General features: G+C 44.5%; 1 long non-coding RNA gene across 1 annotated transcript; it reads left to right on the top strand.

Moving 5' to 3' along the window:
• The first annotated feature begins 13623 nt into the window (after positions 1 to 13623).
• Positions 13624 to 18771, top strand: LOC142766909 (uncharacterized). The gene is made up of 3 exons (XR_012884652.1): positions 13624 to 13657; positions 18263 to 18292; positions 18595 to 18771. It is a non-coding gene; the product is annotated as an uncharacterized LOC142766909 (long non-coding RNA).
• Positions 18772 to 20215: the final 1444 nt, after the last annotated feature.

Genomic DNA, 20215 nt, shown 5'->3' on the forward strand with positions numbered 1-20215 from the left:
AAACTGCGATGGAAAGCACGGGTTTCAAGCAAAGACTCTCCTGCAGTATACTGTAGATCATTTTCGTAGAGAGGAGGAGCGTAGCGCCGCACCTCAAGGCTGGAAAAGAACTGTTCTCACGTCTAAACGTCTCCTCGACAAAAGCCCTGTTTGCTGATTTTTTTTTTCATCAATGTACGTAGCAATTACAACATTACCGCATTAACAATTTCCAAACTATACGACAGGAAGGCCCGCGTATAACATATGTGTTGTTTGTTTTAGGTATACACTTTAGGGTGTCTTGGAGGGCACGTCCTTTCTCGACTTGCGATATTGTAACGCTTAACTACGGCAGCGTTATGAAAACTGCCTTTTTTTTTTAGATGCGAAGCACCAACCCTATGGGCGAGCTTGACCCGGTGGTATATGTGTGCTCCACTTCGCATGCACCTGCTCTCTCTCCCGCTCTTCTCCTTCGCACCGAAATAATAGCTTGCACTTAAATCCAAACACACGGGTCCGCAGTACACTTCGCCTCTATCGCAATTCGGCCGCCACTGCTGGAATTCAACCTCGGTACCTTGAGATCAGCAGTGAAGCCCCATAACGACTGTTGACCATGACTACCGGTAGCAGGCAGGGTGAGCCAGAATGGAAGGATTAACGAAGAAATCACAGATCAAACAGTTAGCTTCCTCATTTTGCACCCAGCGAGGACGACAATCGCATGTTGTCACTTTGTTCTCAGGATTGCGGTGCGTGCTTGCAGGCATCGTCGAAGCTCGTGAAAGCCTATTTCCCGAGGGGCGTCTGCTACGAGCCGCGCCGGGGCCACCGAATCCAAAGCCTCGGCCAAACCATCTTCGTGCCGGAATCAAAGCACTCGGTGGCACCTTTCTTCGCGCGAGCAGGCAGCATAGTGCCTCGAGCGATAGCTGGATACGTGTGCTGTAACTTCGTAGCACTATCTAGTTCACCATTGTGACACCATGTTCGAAGACTGTGCTGTTAAGATGTGTCAAACAGCAGGACCGTAGCCAGATTTTTTTTTCTGGTTCGGGGGAGGAAAGTGGGGGACACCTCGCTGAGATTGTCATTTTTCGCTTTGTTCGCCATAGCGAAACAAAATTTCGGGGGGGGGGGGGAGCAGGGGAAGCTTAGGGCATCACTCCGGTGTGGTACCCCCTGGCTACAACCCTGTCAAATAGTGTGAAGCAATACTTTCGTGCTGCTATGCACGGTTTACCAATATACACAAAAACCGCACAAAACGCATCATAAGCGAGGGCTCCTTCATACACTGTATTAACTAGGAACATAGCTGAAGTTCATAATATGAAAATGAAATGTAAAGGTATAGAGTAACGTACCTTAATTGCCGCGTAATTTTCCTTCATGGTGCCCAATTGTGTCATAGTGGCGCAATGCTGGGAAAAGAGAGTGAGGAGGCAGACAGTTTAATCACTAACATGGGTTGTAGGAAGCGGTTGCCTCGATCTTAACAATGCTGCGTGTGTCGTTCTATGTGATATTCCAATTTCTATGTAATTCTTAGTGATGATGTCTGAAAAAAAAAGCACAGCTTAAATAATGAGCCTGTTATTGAACATGTTTTGCAACTTAACATCATCGTATATTGGCAGCTTTGGTTGGAGTTGACACTGCCTCGAGAGCACTTTAACGACATATCGTTGAAAAGATTGTTTCGCACAAATTTCGGCGTCGATGTTGCCGTTGACGTCAGCGTCGGTGTGTGTATGCATATATACATCGTCGGTTGTGAGCGAAAAATCATCTGCTCTGCGGCCGAAAATTTGTGAAAGATACAAATAAATACCATATTAAAACTTTCCGGGTGTGAGTTAAGATTGATGCCAGAACACCTGCGTGGTAAGCAGGTTCTCTAACACGGGGACACAATATTTTGTTGAAACTGTTGTGGAAAATCACACCACGTGCATGTCATGCAGTCAAAAGGGTCATTTAACGCGTCATATATATTGTGTGGCAGAAGCGCGGAATCGCTCCGGGCATCAAAATATGTGCTTTGAGCGTCGAGTGTGCGTTTCAATGGCCCACCCACTACAAAGCACTCAGGCATATTTAATTAGGAGCAGCAGCAGAAGAAGCATGAACAAAGTTAACAGATGTGCATGTTCGCCTGTGTTCTTACAAAAACGTAATGGGCGCTTCGCTGATCTGCAAGAGGAAAAATTATGGTGTAGTGAGCACTGAACAATTGCGACTTGAATAGGTATTCAGTGACACTTTCAAACTGCTGATGTTAAGCAGGCAGTCATGCGTTTTCTAGTGGCATAGTTGAGACGTGTGCTGTGAACTGGATCAAGCTAGCAGTTCAGAAGGTGATGCGCACGTTCCCGATTACGCACTCATGATCTGCCCTAGAAAGCAAAGCACAAGCGTCCGCGAATGTTTCCGCATGCTTTTAGAAAGCAAACTGCCACAATCAGAAACTGAACCGATAGAATGTCCAAGAAATAGCACCCATCGGCAAATTTTCTTTGCGAGAAGAAAGGCAGGTGTCCCGTATTATACCCAGACAATCAAAACTGAGAAAGGAACGCGACATGCTATATCGGTACACCAGTTCACACCAGCGAGCACAAGTGTATATATATTCACACTGTACACAAGTGCCGCCTTTACAGATGTAACAACACACGGGATAATTAACTGCCCAAACTGACGTTGTATATCTCAGTGCAGGTCTCAATGCAGTAATCGGTGCCGTATTGATCGATGCCTTTCGCAGATTACGATTGAAATTTTAGTACCACGGGTCACGACTGCTTTTAACTGACGAGAGGAATTTTGCGAATCATATCTATTTGCAGAGGGATTCGGCTCCAATTATTTTTGGACGACGGCGAGCAGGCTGTGGGCGACTTGTTTCAGCTGCCACCGAAGGAGCCAGGTAAGCGTGTTTCAACAATTTGTGACGAAAAGAGAGAAAACGAAGTCCTTATTTAACCTTCACCTATTGTGACAGGAAAAAAAAATGTCATATCGAATCTATGTGACCTCGTTAAAAAATGCTGTTGAACATCCTCAATTTTTTTTGTCCTTCGTTCCGTTGAGTTTCGTTTCCATTTGGATGGCTTCGTATCACGTGACCTGAACATAAACGTTACGTGCGACGCAATTGGTTGAGCCGCACCTCACTGTCGACCCTGCCTGTGGCCACGGTGATGCTGTCACATTGGCGGCTGCAGCGAAGAGGCTTAGCGTTGATTAGTAGCCTCCAGCGAGACAGGTTAAATACTGAAGCGAGCAAAATAGCGATAGTTATGCCACAGATATTCATGATTGCTGTTAAAATAACTTAGTTGCCATACTAATTACTTTCGGAAATTTCCTTCAATATCGTTTAATTACATTACAAGTCACCGCTAGGAGAAAGTTGTGCTGTTCCTTCATCGGTATATTTGAAAAGTAATGAAATCACACCATAATTGCAAAAGATATGCAATGAAAGCTCACAGATCCACGTTCAACTTACCAGCAGTGTGACCGGGGTGTCAGACGAGAAATGCGCTGTCAGGCAAGAAAAGTATTCTTCGCTGCTTTTCTTGCCTTTGTTTGTCGATTTGCGATACCATAAAAAAAGGTTAATTTTCTATATTTTGGTCAGAACGAATCGGGGAAGCAACAAGAAATACTCTTGAACTACACGCTTCCACTAGTCTATCCACCGCCATGGTGACGAGGGGCGCTGGTTAACACATATTCAGAAATACCTTATAATGGGGATGGGAAGGCGCCCGCCGCTGTGCTTCAATCGGTATACGGCATCCGACGCCTTCTCCGAAGGTTGTTGGTTTGGGGCCTATAGCCGCGGCAACTTGATTTTTCATCTACACAAATTAACTTACTGAGTCAGAAAAACTATACTGCACTTGAGACACACAGTGAAAACCACTATATTTTCCTTAGCTCCATTTTATGCTGGCCTCGTAAGGTTATTTTCAGTACAAAGATAGAGACGGTAGCTTTATTACTGCCAAGTCTGTTGATTTACGGTAGTAAGAACACTGCAATTCCTTCAGCCTGAACGACGCTGGTGGGACGGATTAAGTGACGTCGTGTCTCCGGTATACCTTGATCAAGAGCTGTCGATGAGCTAGTAGAGTCTACCCATTTATATTTGAATGCGTTTCCCTGCATGAACGCCGCGCACCAGGAAATTCAAAGATAGGCCACGAACGGCGCACCCGCTCTCTCTATGGAAAACGTTTTCCTGATTTGAAAGTTGAGTGCGCGCACGTTTTCTGCGGAGGAAATCGCAGTTAGAGACGAAGGCTGTTGTTGACACACAGGGATGCCTAAGTGATTCACGTGGTTTAGAGCGTGGCTATCAAAATGAGCGCTGCGCTCTAGAACCTTTCACCGTTCAAGCAACGCTCTCCGTTACTGCGTCACGCCATAACCGAGCGAATGAACACTGCTACGTATCTTATTGGTCTAAGTAATACTTCTAAACATGGCAACGATGTTTTGTTACCGAGGCCAGCCAAAATACCCTGCACTTGTGGCATGGAAGATAATAAAACATAGATACAACGAATAAAGAAGTGTAAGAAAAGGTAAAACATCGTCTGCAACAGCAGTGTGCGCCAGTGAATGGGGAAGTAGAAATGAAGAAGAATATCATGATTACGTAAACATAAAAAGCAAAAAAATATAAGAGATCAAGAAAGAACTCATCAAAATATTTATGCATTCTCCTAAGACAACTCGCCGGCAAAAGTGGTCTTATTGTTCTGGTCAGTCGATGTACTCGATGATATCATTTTAAGTGCAGGCAGCATGTTGCAACCTATACTGAGTGCGACTGTGCGTGGTTCCCTATTGATCTTTGGAACGGCGATGTTGTGAATGGTAGATAAGAGCCTAACGTACAAGAAGCTAAAGTTTCATTGACAGTGTCAATAAACACAAAAAAATGCGATGTACTGTGCTGTACTTTCTAACTTGTTTGGCTGCACCTAGGGCATAGAACGCGGTCCTGTACCGAGGGTAGACTGCCAAAAAGCACTTTTCTATGGTTTTCTGTTGATTACGTGGAAGCACTGTTGAGTTTTCCTTATGACTCATTTGAATTGCCCGGATATTAGGTGCAAGTGAAATTAATAGGCTGCTGGCAACGGCAGCTAAAACATTTCGTTCTTATTGGTACATATTGTACGTAGATGGATATCTCCATGAAAATATTTCATTCTATGAGTATCAAAATGAAAAGCGGACCTACTGATGTGCACCGCTCATATTCTTTTTCACTCATATTCTGTTTAACTAGTTAGTATTATAACCACCGCTGATTCTTATAATTCTAGCATATATAAAAAGCAAATGCATCTGACCGGGAGCCTCTAACAGTTGTTTCACTTCTTCTTGCAGAACTGGAAGCCTTGGTTACCAACAATTATTCTCTCTTCCACTTCTTCTACGTTAAGGTAAGATTTCTCGCGCAACTACTATAACTGCAACGTTATTAGTGTTTGTAGGTCTCAATTAGGTACGATAGTTAGGAGGAAAGCATAGGGAAAAGTTTTGGCTAGAACATATCCCCAAAGGTAACCCTGATTGTATGCGAAGCAGCAGTGGTGCGCGCGGCGTTGACCCGGTTGAAACGGGCGTCGATGAGGGTGCTGGAAGAACGGTTTGAAGCGAAACTCAGTGTAGCGTTAACTTTTGCAAACGTTTGTTTGAAACGCAAAGACATGGGAGGTGGACTAGGTTTCGTGTAAGTTTCACTAAAACGTTTGTCAAGACTTCGTAGTCGTCGTTTCTTCAGAGTCGAGACATGGTAGCTGGACCGGAGCAGGTGCGCGTTACGCCGTGACTATCCCGGCCTTGTGATCGGTGACATGCACGCTGAGAGGTTCCTGCAGAAACGCGACGTCGAAGTCGGCAAAGACTGGATCGATGCGAGTACCCCTTATCGTGGTGGGCAGTTTCCGTTCCGCTGCTGACACGCACTTCTGCGAGTACATTTGAACGAGAGTGACGTCAGCACGCACCTGCGAGGGAAGAGTGCGAGGGTAGTGTGACGTCAACGCGCACTTCGGCGTGACCTACTTGGCACCACTTCAACACCTGCGGCGAGGAGGACGCTAGCAAAGTGAGGGATTGGGCTAGTTGGTTTTTCAAGACTGAAAAAAAAGTGCTAGAATTGCAGCGGAGAACGAAGTTTGAGGAAGACAAGATAAACTTCAATAAACTTCATAAACAAAAAGTTTGCGCTGTACTGTTCGCTTCACTTCTTGTCTTCCCCCTAACTTCGTTCTCCGCAGCTACTGTAGCGCAATTTTTTCAGCCACTAGGAGAACGTGTTGCGGTGCATTCGTACGGACGCACGTACGTACAGCGTTACACAAGTGAGTCAGAGAGCTGCTTCGCATCTAAAATTATTGTTCGCCATCTCTCAAGCACTTTATTCGCCGCGTAGCTTAGCCCAATGTGTGGCTTGGTTGCGTGTTCTAGGCTTTGCAGCAAAGTGATCTATCGAAACAAGTCTCAATTTACTAGGGGCGAACCACCTCAAGACCGCGCTATGCCTCTCCGTCCGCAAACTGCCATCCGGTGTTAACAGCATATGTATAGGAATCGAAATATCTGTGAACAACAAAAAGGTTATCGAAAGGCTGTTAACAGAAACAAACAGAAGAAAAACCACGAAATAAAAACATCTACAGCATTAACAACATAAAAGCATGTGACAGAACAAAGATTACCGTAAACAAAATAAAAGACTGTTAACCAAACAAAATAGAAAAATACGATTCATCATCCTTCGCACAATGCTACGTCCTAGCATCAAAATTCACGACCTGGATATGTGTTGATTTTTTTAATTGTATCGATGTCATGGGGAAGAGGAGGAAAGAAAGAAGGAAACGCCACAACAAGCGCTGCTTTTTCAGCCTTCGCTTCACTATTGCGTAGCTGCGTCGATTCTTTTTTTTTTTTGTAAATATTGCATCAGTTATTTTGGACATTTCTGGCTAATGTTCCAGTTTTGCGCATTCATTTTTTGTTTTTGTCTACACAGTGGATCATGATGTTGCCCACGTGGTACCTGAAGGCTTTTAAAACCTACCCATCCTTTATGATAGCGTTAAAGCTTGGTCCGGTACAAATAAGAAAGGACAAATGAAAAACTAACGTTGCTCGTAGTGAATATGGCGTATTGCTACAAGCCATTACGTCATTCTCGCGGAGCGCCAGACATTACTTATTTCGAAAAAGCACGACATCGCGAAATCAGCCAGTGGACATTCTTAGAAACATTTTGGCGTGCACACTATAAACAAAAAGAAACGAAAGGGGAGAAGACAAACAGGGGCGAATTCGCGCCTGTTTGTCTTCTCACCTTTTGTTTTCCCGTTTATTGTGCGCACCGAAATGTTTCCAAGAATGTCCTAAACGAACTTGCCCAACTGGTCATACTATTACAGCCAGTGATTTTTACTGTTTACTGGTGTTCCAAGGGGAGATATTGCCAAGTGTAAAAATATAGCTTGATTATTACGTGCTGCAAGACCTCCGGAGCGGGGACGAAACGCCATTTCTGTTTTTATTTAAACTACTAGTCGGTGCTTACTGTTTCCCGACCCGAATTTAAGCTGTGCTCTGCTAGCCGCTTTCCTTCAATTGGTACCTGGGTTCGAATCTTGCCTCACGGGGACGTTTTTGCTCCTAGATTACAACTGCAACAGTATTTCTTTGATTGTACGTACTCGTGGCCTTCAGCTAGCCGCCGTCACATTGCAGTCGTTTCTCGGCTGTGAAGAGGTGGATGCTTATGACAGAGTTTCCTAAAACTGACTAGGGTGGACATTGGCGCTGCGATCGTTCAGCGAGCATGAAAATGATGGATACTACACACTTTTTTTCCTTAGTATTCGTGTTTGTGGAATTCAAATGCACTTGTGGGTTTGTTTTTTGCCGTCTCTGCGGTGTGTTCCAAATAAAAGAATGTGCCGTTTCGAAATTCCGGACCTGATTTAAATTGATGAGCCCAAAAATATTTGACGCGAAGCGTTACTGCTGAACATTTGCTGATTGTCGTCTCAAAGAAGCTCCAAACCAAGCGACGCCAAAAGGAGCCGAAAGTATGAATTTTAGAGAAGTTTTTGTAGTGCCTACCATTTGCATGCTCCCTGAAGCGTCTTGCGTTGCAGCTCCCCAGACACTATTTGTTTGGAAGCTCTGCGGATTATGGGAGCATGGCGTAATGGGAGATGTAAAGGAACTTTCACTTTTCAGCTGAGGTTCTTAGACATGCACTTCGATATGCTGGTGTTTTCTTTTTTTCTTTTTCACGTCACTCTCATAAAAGTGTGGAACCGAACCCGCGTTCTTGCGTTCAGCTGCGCAACAGATAGTCGCAAACCTAATGTGGTTGTTAGGTGACAGTATGAAGCATCAGTTTTGTTAACTGTTATGACACCCACTAACGTCTTGCAGGGAGCACTAACTGGTCACTGCAGCCCGTGCGTGGTCAAGACGTCGTTGTCCTGCATCACTTTGTACGGCCTCAAGCGACGGCCATCAGTCGTGGAGATCAATGGACGCCTGCTTCCTTTCAACACCACCGACAGGGTAAGCACGCACCTTTTGCACTCTTATCGGGCTTGAGTGCCGAGTGAGAATCTCATTTCTAAAGCACTTTGGTCGTTAATCTACTCCCTTTTCTCTGAAGGCTCGAAAAAGCTTGTCAGAAAATATGACACATAGTAAATCTGTGCTTCTGGTTCAAGCTACGTGATATTAAATATATATAATATCGGAGCATAATGTAGCCAAGATAAGAACCAATTGACTGGCAGAACAATCTATCAGAATTGTTTGAATGAGTTCATTGAAAGAACGGGTACTTTTCTTGCGAGCAGCTGCGATTGTTGTGGCACCTGACAGAGCATTCCTAAACCACATGCCTCTTTCGGAGTGGCCTTTGAGATCTGCTGGTGCAGCGCGACGAAACGCAAGGTTACCTATTTTAAACGCCACATGGGGAGAGCCACAACTAACTGCGTCAAATTTTGACAATGTTATTTCAAGGAAATCGACACCCTTCTGCCGCAAACATTTCACAGTTATACCTTAATTTGTGTGTTATGTGAGAATTATTCTTACTCCGGTTGCAATTCAGTATGTTGTTAACCTGATGTAATCGCGCTCGGCTCTGGCATAAACAGAATAACATTTAAGGTTTCAAATATGGCTAGCACTCGCTTTTTGTTATGTGTATTGCAAGTAAAGAAAAAAAGTGAGGTTTTCGCCTGGCTCACGCAGAGTGGCACGACAAATAACTCGTCGAAGATGTTGCTGTTTTAGAAAAGTTATTGTATGCAAGAGTGCACCGCAAAGTAAAGATAAACGCAGACGCATTTGATACGAAGGATGTTAAGCTTAATCCTTCGTCAGTTTATCCTGCTCTTTCACAACCACTAGCATAGAAAGTTGGCAAAAATAAGTTTAGTGCGCGATTCTATGCAATGATTCAGCACGAGAATACCGTCCTGTCAGTGCCACAACCGGACACCAAATTCAAAAGTAGGGTCGACTCTTTTTTATGTGTGGGTATGCAATGCACACTGATCAAGCTTCAGTGTTTTCTAAGAGAAAGTTCTTCGCTATGGAACTCGGCCGAACATGTGGCAACCTGACATGCGCGGACACAGCTCGAAAATTGCTGCCACGAGTGCGCCCATATATAAAATTCCTCCACGCCACCGCAACCGCAAGTGACGCTGCATGCATTTAAATCCCCTTCTCTTCCGCTGAGAAAAAGAATGTATCTTTCGTACTTAATTCAAAGGAAATTCATCTGCCGTAGGTGTGTTTGTGCCCTCAGAACAAACGAATGCTTGATCATTGCGTTAATGGCCGTTTTAGTGCGTTATATTTTTTCGTTTATTTCTTTTTGTTCCATGCAGTTGCTGATCGCAAAAGGCGTGAACCACGACGCTACTTCGCCTTTTTTTATTACGGTCTCTTAGAGAGCATGTTTCGAACCGAATAAAGTATCACGATTTTCCGGGATCGACCTTTCGTCGCCCTTTTCTTTGATTTATTAATTTGAAAAAAAAAAAACTATTGAGGCCCCGCGGGACGCGCTTTAGCACGCAGTGGGAAACTTCCACGCTGGGGCCTCCAGGCCAATCCTGTGGGTTGCTTTGTGGACCTGCTGGACAGCCCAAGCCTGTTGAATGGACTAGATTTCTTTTATTGTTTATATAGCTTAAGGAGAACAGTCGCAATGGTGGCGACCTTATGAAGCACGGACAGAAGAGTTACCATTTCATGAACACGTCCATATCTGCCTGACGTTGTCAGAGCATGTTTTGTTTTGTTTTGTTTTGTTTTTGTCGCCTATAGATCTTGGCTCATACCCATAAGAGAGATGGTCCACACTGTGCCTTATAACGTAAATTCTTATACAATGCTTGTTGAAAGAGAAAGAAATCGCATTAGAACAAGATGAATAATAATGCTTGTTTAGTTGCTGTACAAAGCCACAATCCATGACGTAGTAGGTGGCGCGTGCGTACAACCTTATTTGGCCGCTACCGCTATCACAGAATCGGGTTTAATGCATGGCCTCCGAGGTTCGTGCAGAGTTGGCAGGCGATGTGCTGTTCCAAGTGATGATGATTATAATGACGATGGCCTAAAAGCATGGCTCCCCCCCCCCCCTCTGGTAGATTGGCCAAGAAGCGAGTAATTAGAAGGGATCACATTTTACTTCTAGTAAAAATAAATTAAGTGGTTAGAAGAAAATAAACTTCACTAATCCAGATATTTGCAATCGAAACCGCCTTCCTTCGATGAAAAATCTTTCTAAGTGGCAGGTGCCAGCTTGCTCTTTTATTTTTTTCTTTGTATCCTTGTGTTGCCTTGTGTATCTCTATATACATGAGATAATAATAATAATAATAATAATAATAATAATAATAATAATAATAATAATATAATTATTATTACTATTATTATTATTATTATTATTATTATTATTATTATTATTATTATTATTATTATTATTATTATTATTATTATTATTATTATTATTATTATTATTATTATTATTTGAGAAAAGCTTTTCTTTTGTGTTTGATGCCACCCCAAGCATCGTCTATACTGGCTTGATGCGTGTGCTTAGGGTTTCGTGCGGTATTGGAGGAGCTATTTCAGCAACGTGCGATTTCCCCATTCTCCATTTTGCAAAAAGATTAATTAACCAATTGTGAGTAGTGGAGGTTGCCCTAATTTTGTGGCACATGCGTTTTAAATTTGCGAACTGCAAACACTTTTGGCATCTATCTATCTATCTATCTATCTATCTATCTGTCTATCTATCTGTCTATCTATCTATCTATCTATCTATCTATCTATCTATCTATCTATCTATCTATCTATCTATCTATCTGTCTGTCTGTCTGTCTGTCTGTCTGTCTGTCTGTCTATCTATCTATCTATCTATCTATCTATCTATCTATCTATCTATCTATCTATCTATCTATCTATCTATCTATCTATCTATCTATCTATCTATCTATCTATCCTCTTACGCCTGGGTGCTCTCGTGATCACCCCCTTTACTTGGCGTGAACCAAAATTAGTATGGGAGGGTAAACTAATTTGACGAATTGATATACTGTCAAGACATAAAAAATGTCACAATCCCGTCGCGTACATTGTCGAACCCTACCCGACAACCAGTGGCACATACCCGCGGTCGGGTATGTGCCACTGGGATGTGGGTATGTACCACAAGTGATTAACACTCAGTATCCAACCAGGAACGAAGATAACGGGTAAGCGTTGAAAAAAAGAAGATATGGTAAGCGTTGACCCGACGAATGCAAAGTATACAAATCTCTAGGACCCAACAAAAATTGCACCCAAGAGTTCTATCACCGAGTCGCCACGCCAGGTCTCGGAACAACTACTTTTCAAATAAACCGTAGTGTGGCTGTCCAATTTTGTGAAGATTACATATCTATTCCTATTATACAGCCATCACGTGGAGCGAACGTCGCTTGTAACTAGGCACTGCAGTTTATGTATGCAGCAGTGTCAAAAGTTACCAACCTCGCGAGCGCAAGCGCTTCATATCAGCTTCTCGCTTTTGATGTTGCTAATACGCATGTTCCTGTTGGCATCGTTGCACAAGTGAAAAATGTAGTACTATGAACCTTTGCAACTCTTCAACATATGTTTGTGCGTGCAACATTTGTACATGATGTTACGGGGCATCACATATAAACTCGAGAGTGAAGAATACGATGTTCTATATCTCCCGCAGACTGGGTTCCATCTGTTAATTTTCTTTTCGCCAGTATTTAAATATATACATTCGTTTGTTTTTTGTTAAGCAACCCGATTCTTGGCCGATCCCCCAGGGTGGGTGTAGGTCACAAGGTTAGGATCTTCATCTACATCTTGCACAGCACGTCCCAGCAAAATACTTCAGCTTTCTCGCCATTTCTTCTCGATGTCATCTCAAGAACTCCGAAGGCACGTGAGATTGCTCGTATGGGTCTTAGCAATTCGCAAGAACGCCAACGACTACTGTACAACACCCGCCACCACGATGTCCACTACCATCGTGTTGGCAGGGTCTTTCACTGGACGCCATCACGGCGAGTTGGCCTGTGGAAAAAGCTGACTTCGCCGTACTCGGATCCGTGCTGTGTCGTGCGCCAAGTCAGCGACCTGACCTCTGAAATTGAACCACCTCATAGCACCAGCGCGCGCTCGTGTTCTGACGTTGTTGACGTCACTCGACTGAAGCGAAACCACTCGGATCACCCAAGCACCGAGACGGTGCCTTCGCCGCGAGTGGTGCATTTCCCACGCCCAAAGAATAATTTGACTGAATTCAAATGGATCTCACTACTTCAACTATTCTGTCTTTGGGAACTTCCTCATTAGGCCAATGACTGCGGAATCGATTCTCTGTTATTGAAAAAATATTTTATTGAAATACAACACTTTTGAGTGGTAGTTTGGAAATGACACATAATATATTGTTTTTTTTTTAAATTTTAACAGCATTATAACAAAAGTACGTTCAATTTTAAGCAATTCGCCTCATGGCTGATTTCCCAGGGTGGCTGTGAGCTGGTGACGTAAGTCATCATCATCATTAGAGACACTACTGCACTCCATTTTGCTCATCATCATCAAGAATTAGAACAGCGAGATGGGTAAGCCAGAGAACGTCGATACAGGCGTCGGAAAACACGTTTTTTTTTAGCCTTAAGTTTTATAATATATGCTGAGCTCTGAGATTCGAAGTTGTCATTTGTCGGAAGGTATCCGCTCTACAAAGACCTTAGAGGTTGCACAAACAAAGAACGGCGTTCCACTGTTGCTTGTCATTTGCACGTCTTCTGAGTGGGGCTGGAACTTGTGTAATCGTAACCGGGGACATACTCCGAGTGACCCTACTTCCACGGCATGACCGAATACTAAAGCCTCTCCGGAAGAAACTTCTCCGTACCGCGAGGCTTCTTTATGGAAGAATAAAAACAAAAAAATTGGGATTATATTTTTCTGTTTTCTTTTTATAATATTTGTTTACGATGTACGATCACCTTTATTTTCTCGGCAGCTCTTCTCAGTGAGATCTACCAAGCTTCCCTGCGTAAGTATACAAGTTCAAATTGGTGTGAAAAAAAGTGCGTGATTCTTCGCGGTTTGCTAAATTGGCATGCATTTTATATTCAATCAACTTGAAGAAGCCTACTCTTTTGTGTTTTACTCCCTGTACTCTCAAGACACGCTGTTTTCACGGGGCTTCTTATAACGTCTCCTGTGTTCACACGTGTCGGCCAACTTCCCAAAGATCACTCATTCATTCACGTGAACTGTGTCTAGAAGAAGTTAATGATTTAGAGTACCAGGTACTCCACTATGGGAGAGCATAAGCCATCCCATGGGACCACTTGATGAGGAGAGACCGTGGTTTAGAAGCTCATAAAATGGCATACAATGGCGTGTAGTACCTCTCAACCAAATACTGGTTCTCAGCGTCAGTGCTCTCGATTACGAAATCCATCGCTTTTCAATAGGTCTTTCAGAACCCACATGCACGGTAGAAGTTTAGTCATTTGATTGGGTTAGAAACTATACAAACACTCGAGGATGTTGCGTGTTACGACAAACTCGGTGCCGAACACCTCTCCCCGTCCCCTGTCCTTTGATATATGTGTGAGGTATGAAGCGATGGTTGGTAGAGGCAGAGAAGGAAGAAGTGCAGATTAGAATAAACATGTGGTATGAGCAACGCCGACTAAATTTCAAGGCCGAAAGGCTGCCGCAGTGACGTCAGAGCTTGGGGGCCCAGTCGCCCCACTGGGCATGCTCAGTAAGACTTTTTTTCCACAACTTTTATTCGGGCAAATCAAGCCGCAGCAGCTGCGAGAGCGGGAGCGTTGGCTCTCCTAAAACGTGAACGAAACACAGGCTTTCCGCCGCGTTCGCGGTGTAACTGGGCCCCCACCCTCTGACGGCACCACGGCCGCCTTTCGGCCTTGAAATTTAGTCGGCGTTGGTATGAGCCATGCCACGTCACCCGTTCATCGTAGCGTCAGACAAGTTGACAGGATGAAGACCTCGCAACCACTTCATCGCCCGGCCATCATCATCGAAGACCTCAGCGAGACGCAGTGACCGAACACGGGTTACCAAGACCACCAAGCATCATGACAGCAGCATCAGACGACCTTGACATCCCTTAGTACACCGGATCAGCGGACGATGGACCCGTACAAGACTGGTTCGACGTGTTCGAGCTCCACGCTACCGCTGCATCTTGGTCAGAACGTGAGATGGTAACGAACTTCAGCGACTACGTCACCGGTGAGGCATTTAAATTTTACCTCACCCACATATTCGAGAACGACGAGTCATGGCGAAAAATCAAAGAGGAGATGATTACCCGTTTTAACGACTATGACCAAGACCTGCTCAATGCCAACCATCTAGACACAACCGCACACTATCGTCAATTATTTAAGCAGTCCTCAACTATTCGAAAGCCCAGCGCGCATCGACAACTGCCTCAAGACGAAGTGGCACATGAGTTTACTTACAGAAGGCGATGCGTATATTGGGAAAAACCTAACCGTAAAGCGCGCCTCCCTTCTGCGCGAAAGTCAGCATTTCCGAAGTCATCGCTTCAGCATATGACCCGAGACGTTGCTCAACCACCTGATGCCCTTCACTCTTCGTCTCGCATACGTGGTCCACCACCTGGGTTTTTGTCACGCGGTTTTGCAAGCGCTCCTATCGCTCACCATTCGCCTCATAAGGACGCCGTGACCTCGGTAGACGACCTAACGCTTCACGAAAATATCCTGTCAAGCCATGCTCTTTCCGGACATGTTCATTCATCACCGTGCGGTGCACACACACTGGACAGTCGAAGCAAAGCAGAAAGCTCAGACGCATCGAACGTCGCAAGCTACCAGGCACAAGAACCACTCGCAGTGAACTGCGAAGAAGCCCCTGAAGAGCTTCGTGTCGTTTCTGCGACACCATAGACTTGCCGAAATCTGCAGTTAAAACCTAGTAATGCCACGTCACCTGTGGTATCCCCATACAGCGCTTACAGCTCCAAGAACCGAAAAAATGCAGAAGTAATACATAGACCAAACCTCACACGCAGCTGTCTGTCCGAAGCGTCCATACTGGAACACCTTACCGAAGTCTTTGAAGAGCATAATGATGGCGTATTACCAACTATGCCCGATAAGCAAGACACCAGCTCACCATGCATCAGGTGTCTACAGGACGCGTCAAACCTCGAAGGAAATGAATTCCCGATTCCAGAAGGGGCGCCACTACAGCCATCTCCTGAGCAGCACCAGCAAAGCAAGCAAAACGAAGTTCACAAACTCAGAAAACAACGAGAGAGACTGCAACGAGGGCATCGGCGAACGCCAAATTCAATGGAAGCGCGTTCACCAGTTGAAGAACATCGAAAAATAGGATCTCCAAGCCAACAAGACATCAGACACTTTCGGACAAAAAAAAAGTCACCAGAAACGCTCCCAGCGCCTGCTATTCCACCGACTACAACACCACAGAAAACGCCGAAAAAGACGCGGAAGCACTGCTTGCAAACCACAAGCACTCAGGCACTCCATCACAGTCTGTTGAAAAGCATGCAAGCAAGAAGCATCAGGATTGCACCATTCACGGCGAAAAATACAACCCCGACGACATCCAAGCTGCCGATGCAACAAGGCGTTCCAACCTTGGTCAGCCCGAACAAGAGTTCTAGCAGTACTGTCAGTATCCACGTGTATCCCGCTCTGTCCGGAGCGCAACAGTCAGCCTCGCGCACCAGAGTTGTTGTAGAGTTCACCGGACTGCTCCCTCGGGCTTGAAGATTTAAAGAGGCTGTGGAACTCCGTCGGGACGTGATACTGCGAATTCGGACATTGTCTAATTATTGGGTTCTTCAATTTTTTGTACGTTATAAACGGTGCCATCTTTTTGGGGGAGGGGAATCATGTGAGGTATGAAGCGATGGTTGGTAGAGGCAGAGAAGGAAGAAGTGCAGATTAGAATAAACATGGGGTATGAGCCAGGCCACGTTACCTGTTCATCGTAGCGTCACTTATGTGCTTGTGAAGGCTGCAAACGAGAGTGCGGCTAAAGCAGAGATGTTAACGCGACCCGACTCCGTGCGGCTGCCGAGCATGAATTGGTGGTGATGGTGGGGGTGAGGGGGCTTCATTTGTAGTTGTGACCTTTCATCAAAAGAGGTGATAAAGATCAATAGAGATCTTCAGATGGGCGATACCCTTGTACATGCTGTGTTCCCGCTGCTTACTCCGCCTTCAGGCGATACAGAGAACCAAAACCGGTTCGTCACATGTGTTCGGAAGCGCGCTTTTTGAGGAGTTGTGCGTGGCCGGATCCTAAAGGAGCTATCTGCTAGCCTTACATCGTTTGTAATTTTAATTTGTTGCAATTACGCCGAGTGCATCATCATATGGGCTACATTTGAATTAAAGCTTGCAAGGACGGCTGACAATTACTGCTCAAGTGGAGATTAGGCACGTCTACATATATTCTTAACAAAAAGGTTCAAGAGGGTGAGGGGGGTGCATGGCTCTAGCAGGAATTGTGCAAGTTCAACTGGGGGCGTTGTCACGTGAAGCCTATCTTGGCGGGTATACATCTTCAGCGTTGAATTTCAAATGCGAATGCATTTCTTAGTCGGGCTATATCTCAGGCGTCCGTCGGGATCCATCGACCACGCTCTCCCATAGCAACAGCTGCGGGCGGGCGCGCGCGCCCCTAGCAACTGGAGCCCTCATCATGTCACGCTTCAGCGTCGGCAGCTGTCGGCAACAGATGCATGTGTGCACGCTTTTTAACCGCGCACGCTAGCTACTAAAGCTGGAGACCTGTACCGCGTTCCTCACGACAGAAAAAACACCACTTGTGGCGAACGGCGCTATTGGCTGCTTGGTGTAATAAAAAAACATTATTTTTCTAACACTGGGTTTTCCCGTGCGAAACGCTGTTATGAACGCTACGCAATGCATTCGCATTTCTTCATGCTTCCCTTCAGGAACGTGGGTGCATTATTTTATTGAAGTCATAAAGAGCACGAATATAATATTGATCGCTGGAGCGGCCGCGTTTCCTGGTACACCAGAGTTTTTTGTTGAGATACACCAGGTCGGATAGCTGAGGAACTTGGTTGCTTACTCCGTAAGATATTTCGAACAGTTATGATTTCATTAATTCACAGCGTGAACGTAACACATCGTGAACGATATCATACAACAGGGGTAGCACCAGAATCACCACAACGGCAACCTGAGAACATAACTTACCTTCATCTATTATTGCTACACCATTCTGTTGTAGATGTTGGCGTGCAAAATGCAGTTTGTCGGATCCCCTGAGAAAACAATTTTCTGCACTAGAATCAACTTAATACAGTGAAATAAATGAAGCAAAAACTATCATTTGGAACTATGATTACGATGAATGACAAACTAGCATAATAGGGGCAAAAAAACTTCATTCCGAAGCCCCTTTATGGAAAAATGAGACGCATTTGAATCATGCCAGCTCTGGGTATACAATTCTGCAATTGCTTAATGTTGACCACATATGACTTACTCTTAGCTGGGGTTGAATAGCAGGACCTTTGCATGCCTCGCATACTCCACAGTTATGAATAAAAGTATAAGCAACGTATATATTTTTTTTTCTTGTCCAGGTCCTCACGATCTTAAGTCACCCTTGCCAGGTAAGCGTTCTTAGGCTTGTATTCTTGCCTGCTCACGTGCACAATTTATAGCCGTTTGTGTCAGGGTTCTCCAACACAGCAACTCCAGTGTGCTTTTCGCACAGGTGGAAGAAGTTCATGTAAGACATAGCAATGTTTGTTTGAAAAAAAAAATGACTGCAAAACAAACTTTTGGACATTCAAAACGTAGCAATAAGTGTACCAAATTTAACAATTGATAGGTAGAAATGTGCTGTGTTGTTGGCCATTGATGGCGTCGCAACTTTCTGACGCCTTGTTTCCTTTCACCGGAGGCACTCCAGACGAGACTGGCTACCACGACCACCCCACGACGCCACCGATGTGGCTGCTACACTACCACTACCCTGCCCACCATCCAGACTACTGGCAGCCGCCCCCTCCACCGCCTCCTCCTCCTGCTGGGGTTTCTTTCGTCCCGTTTGAAGAGATTCTACTTGAAGCACGTCGATCCAACAAGGCTGAAGGTAAAACTAAGAAAGAGGAAAAACTGAGTCAAGGTGCCCTCTCACTTGTTCTCTTTTGGAAAGCAGAAGCTGAAAAAGGAAGATCCCTTAACAGTGTTACGAGGCAGAGTATTCTGATTCCCTCAAGAGTGGTAATGTGATCGTTCAGATAAGAGTTCCTTCACTCTATCTAAGAGGGTCAAAATACTCTCCAGAGCGTGCCGACACAGATTTACTAATATAGTCACTTTGCTTCATTAAAAAGAGTCGTATATGCGGCAAATCAGAACTCTCTTAAGAGATTCACACATACTCTTTTTTTTCTCTTAGAATGTAGGCGTAGACGCTAATTTCCCGTTAGATCACTCGATCGCGTGACTATCGACCCCAGCAGTACTTCTTATTGACTATTCCATCAAGAGGGCCCGTGAACTGGCCCCAGCTTCTAAGTGAGATCCTAGTGTTGATTCAAAAGGGAAGACCGTTCGAACACGGACACAAAAAAAAAAAAAAACTCAAAACACCATAAGCACCCTACAGTGTAAACTGCCCTAGGACCTAATACACTGAAACGAAAGTGTATTATGTCGTCGTCCAACAACACTTCCGTGACATCATTTTCGGCACCTATGTGACCTAAAGAAAAAAGAAACTACCCATTTCTACGAAGTGAATGATGCCAACTGAGTGGAGCTCGGTCCTCACGTCCCTAATGTCGACGTTGAGGTAGCCGGCTAGTATGGAGGATTTCTGCTTGTAAGTTTTTTTTTATTTGTTCCGTTCCAATTGAGACTAGTATCAGTGTACTGTTCAACCTTATTTTGTGTATGACGTACGTCAGCCGAGCATTGTCCCCTATAATGTAAATTTATAAACTTAAAGTGACTGAAAGAGTCGATGACAAAGTTCGATCCTAAGGTCCAAAAAGTTCTCGTTGAAGTCACTGACTAGTGTAAAGGGTTTCTGTTGTAGGTGTTTTATATTGTTTCGTGATATTTATAATTGTCTTTTCCTCCATTGTAAACCTTTTCTATTCACATACACTTGTTTCGACTATAGCAACGGTTTTCTAACCACCATCACAGCGGACACTGAGCGTCGACGAAAAACTCCATACCATGGTCCAGATAGTGTACGTTCAAGTCACCAACTAGTGCTAATTGCTTGTGCATTTAGGAGTTTTTTATTGATCTGTCACAATCATGATTAATACTGGTCTACTAAAAAGCAGCCCTGTATGCGCTTCACATACCATATCCCTTTCATACTGACTTCCGGGCAATCACAGTGGCATTGGCGAGCGTGTCCGCTGTGAAAGGTAGTGAAATTTTCATGTTAAAGTGAACGTGTATTTTTTTAATTATGGGAATTACGTTACTGACACTCTATGTTCATTCATCTTGAATTTTTTGTTGCGTTGCAGGGAAAGGCAAACGGTACACGTAAGTATGCTAGAATT

Source organism: Rhipicephalus microplus, chromosome 7 (genome assembly GCF_043290135.1).
Source record: "Rhipicephalus microplus isolate Deutch F79 chromosome 7, USDA_Rmic, whole genome shotgun sequence".
Taxonomy (NCBI): domain Eukaryota; kingdom Metazoa; phylum Arthropoda; class Arachnida; order Ixodida; family Ixodidae; genus Rhipicephalus; species Rhipicephalus microplus.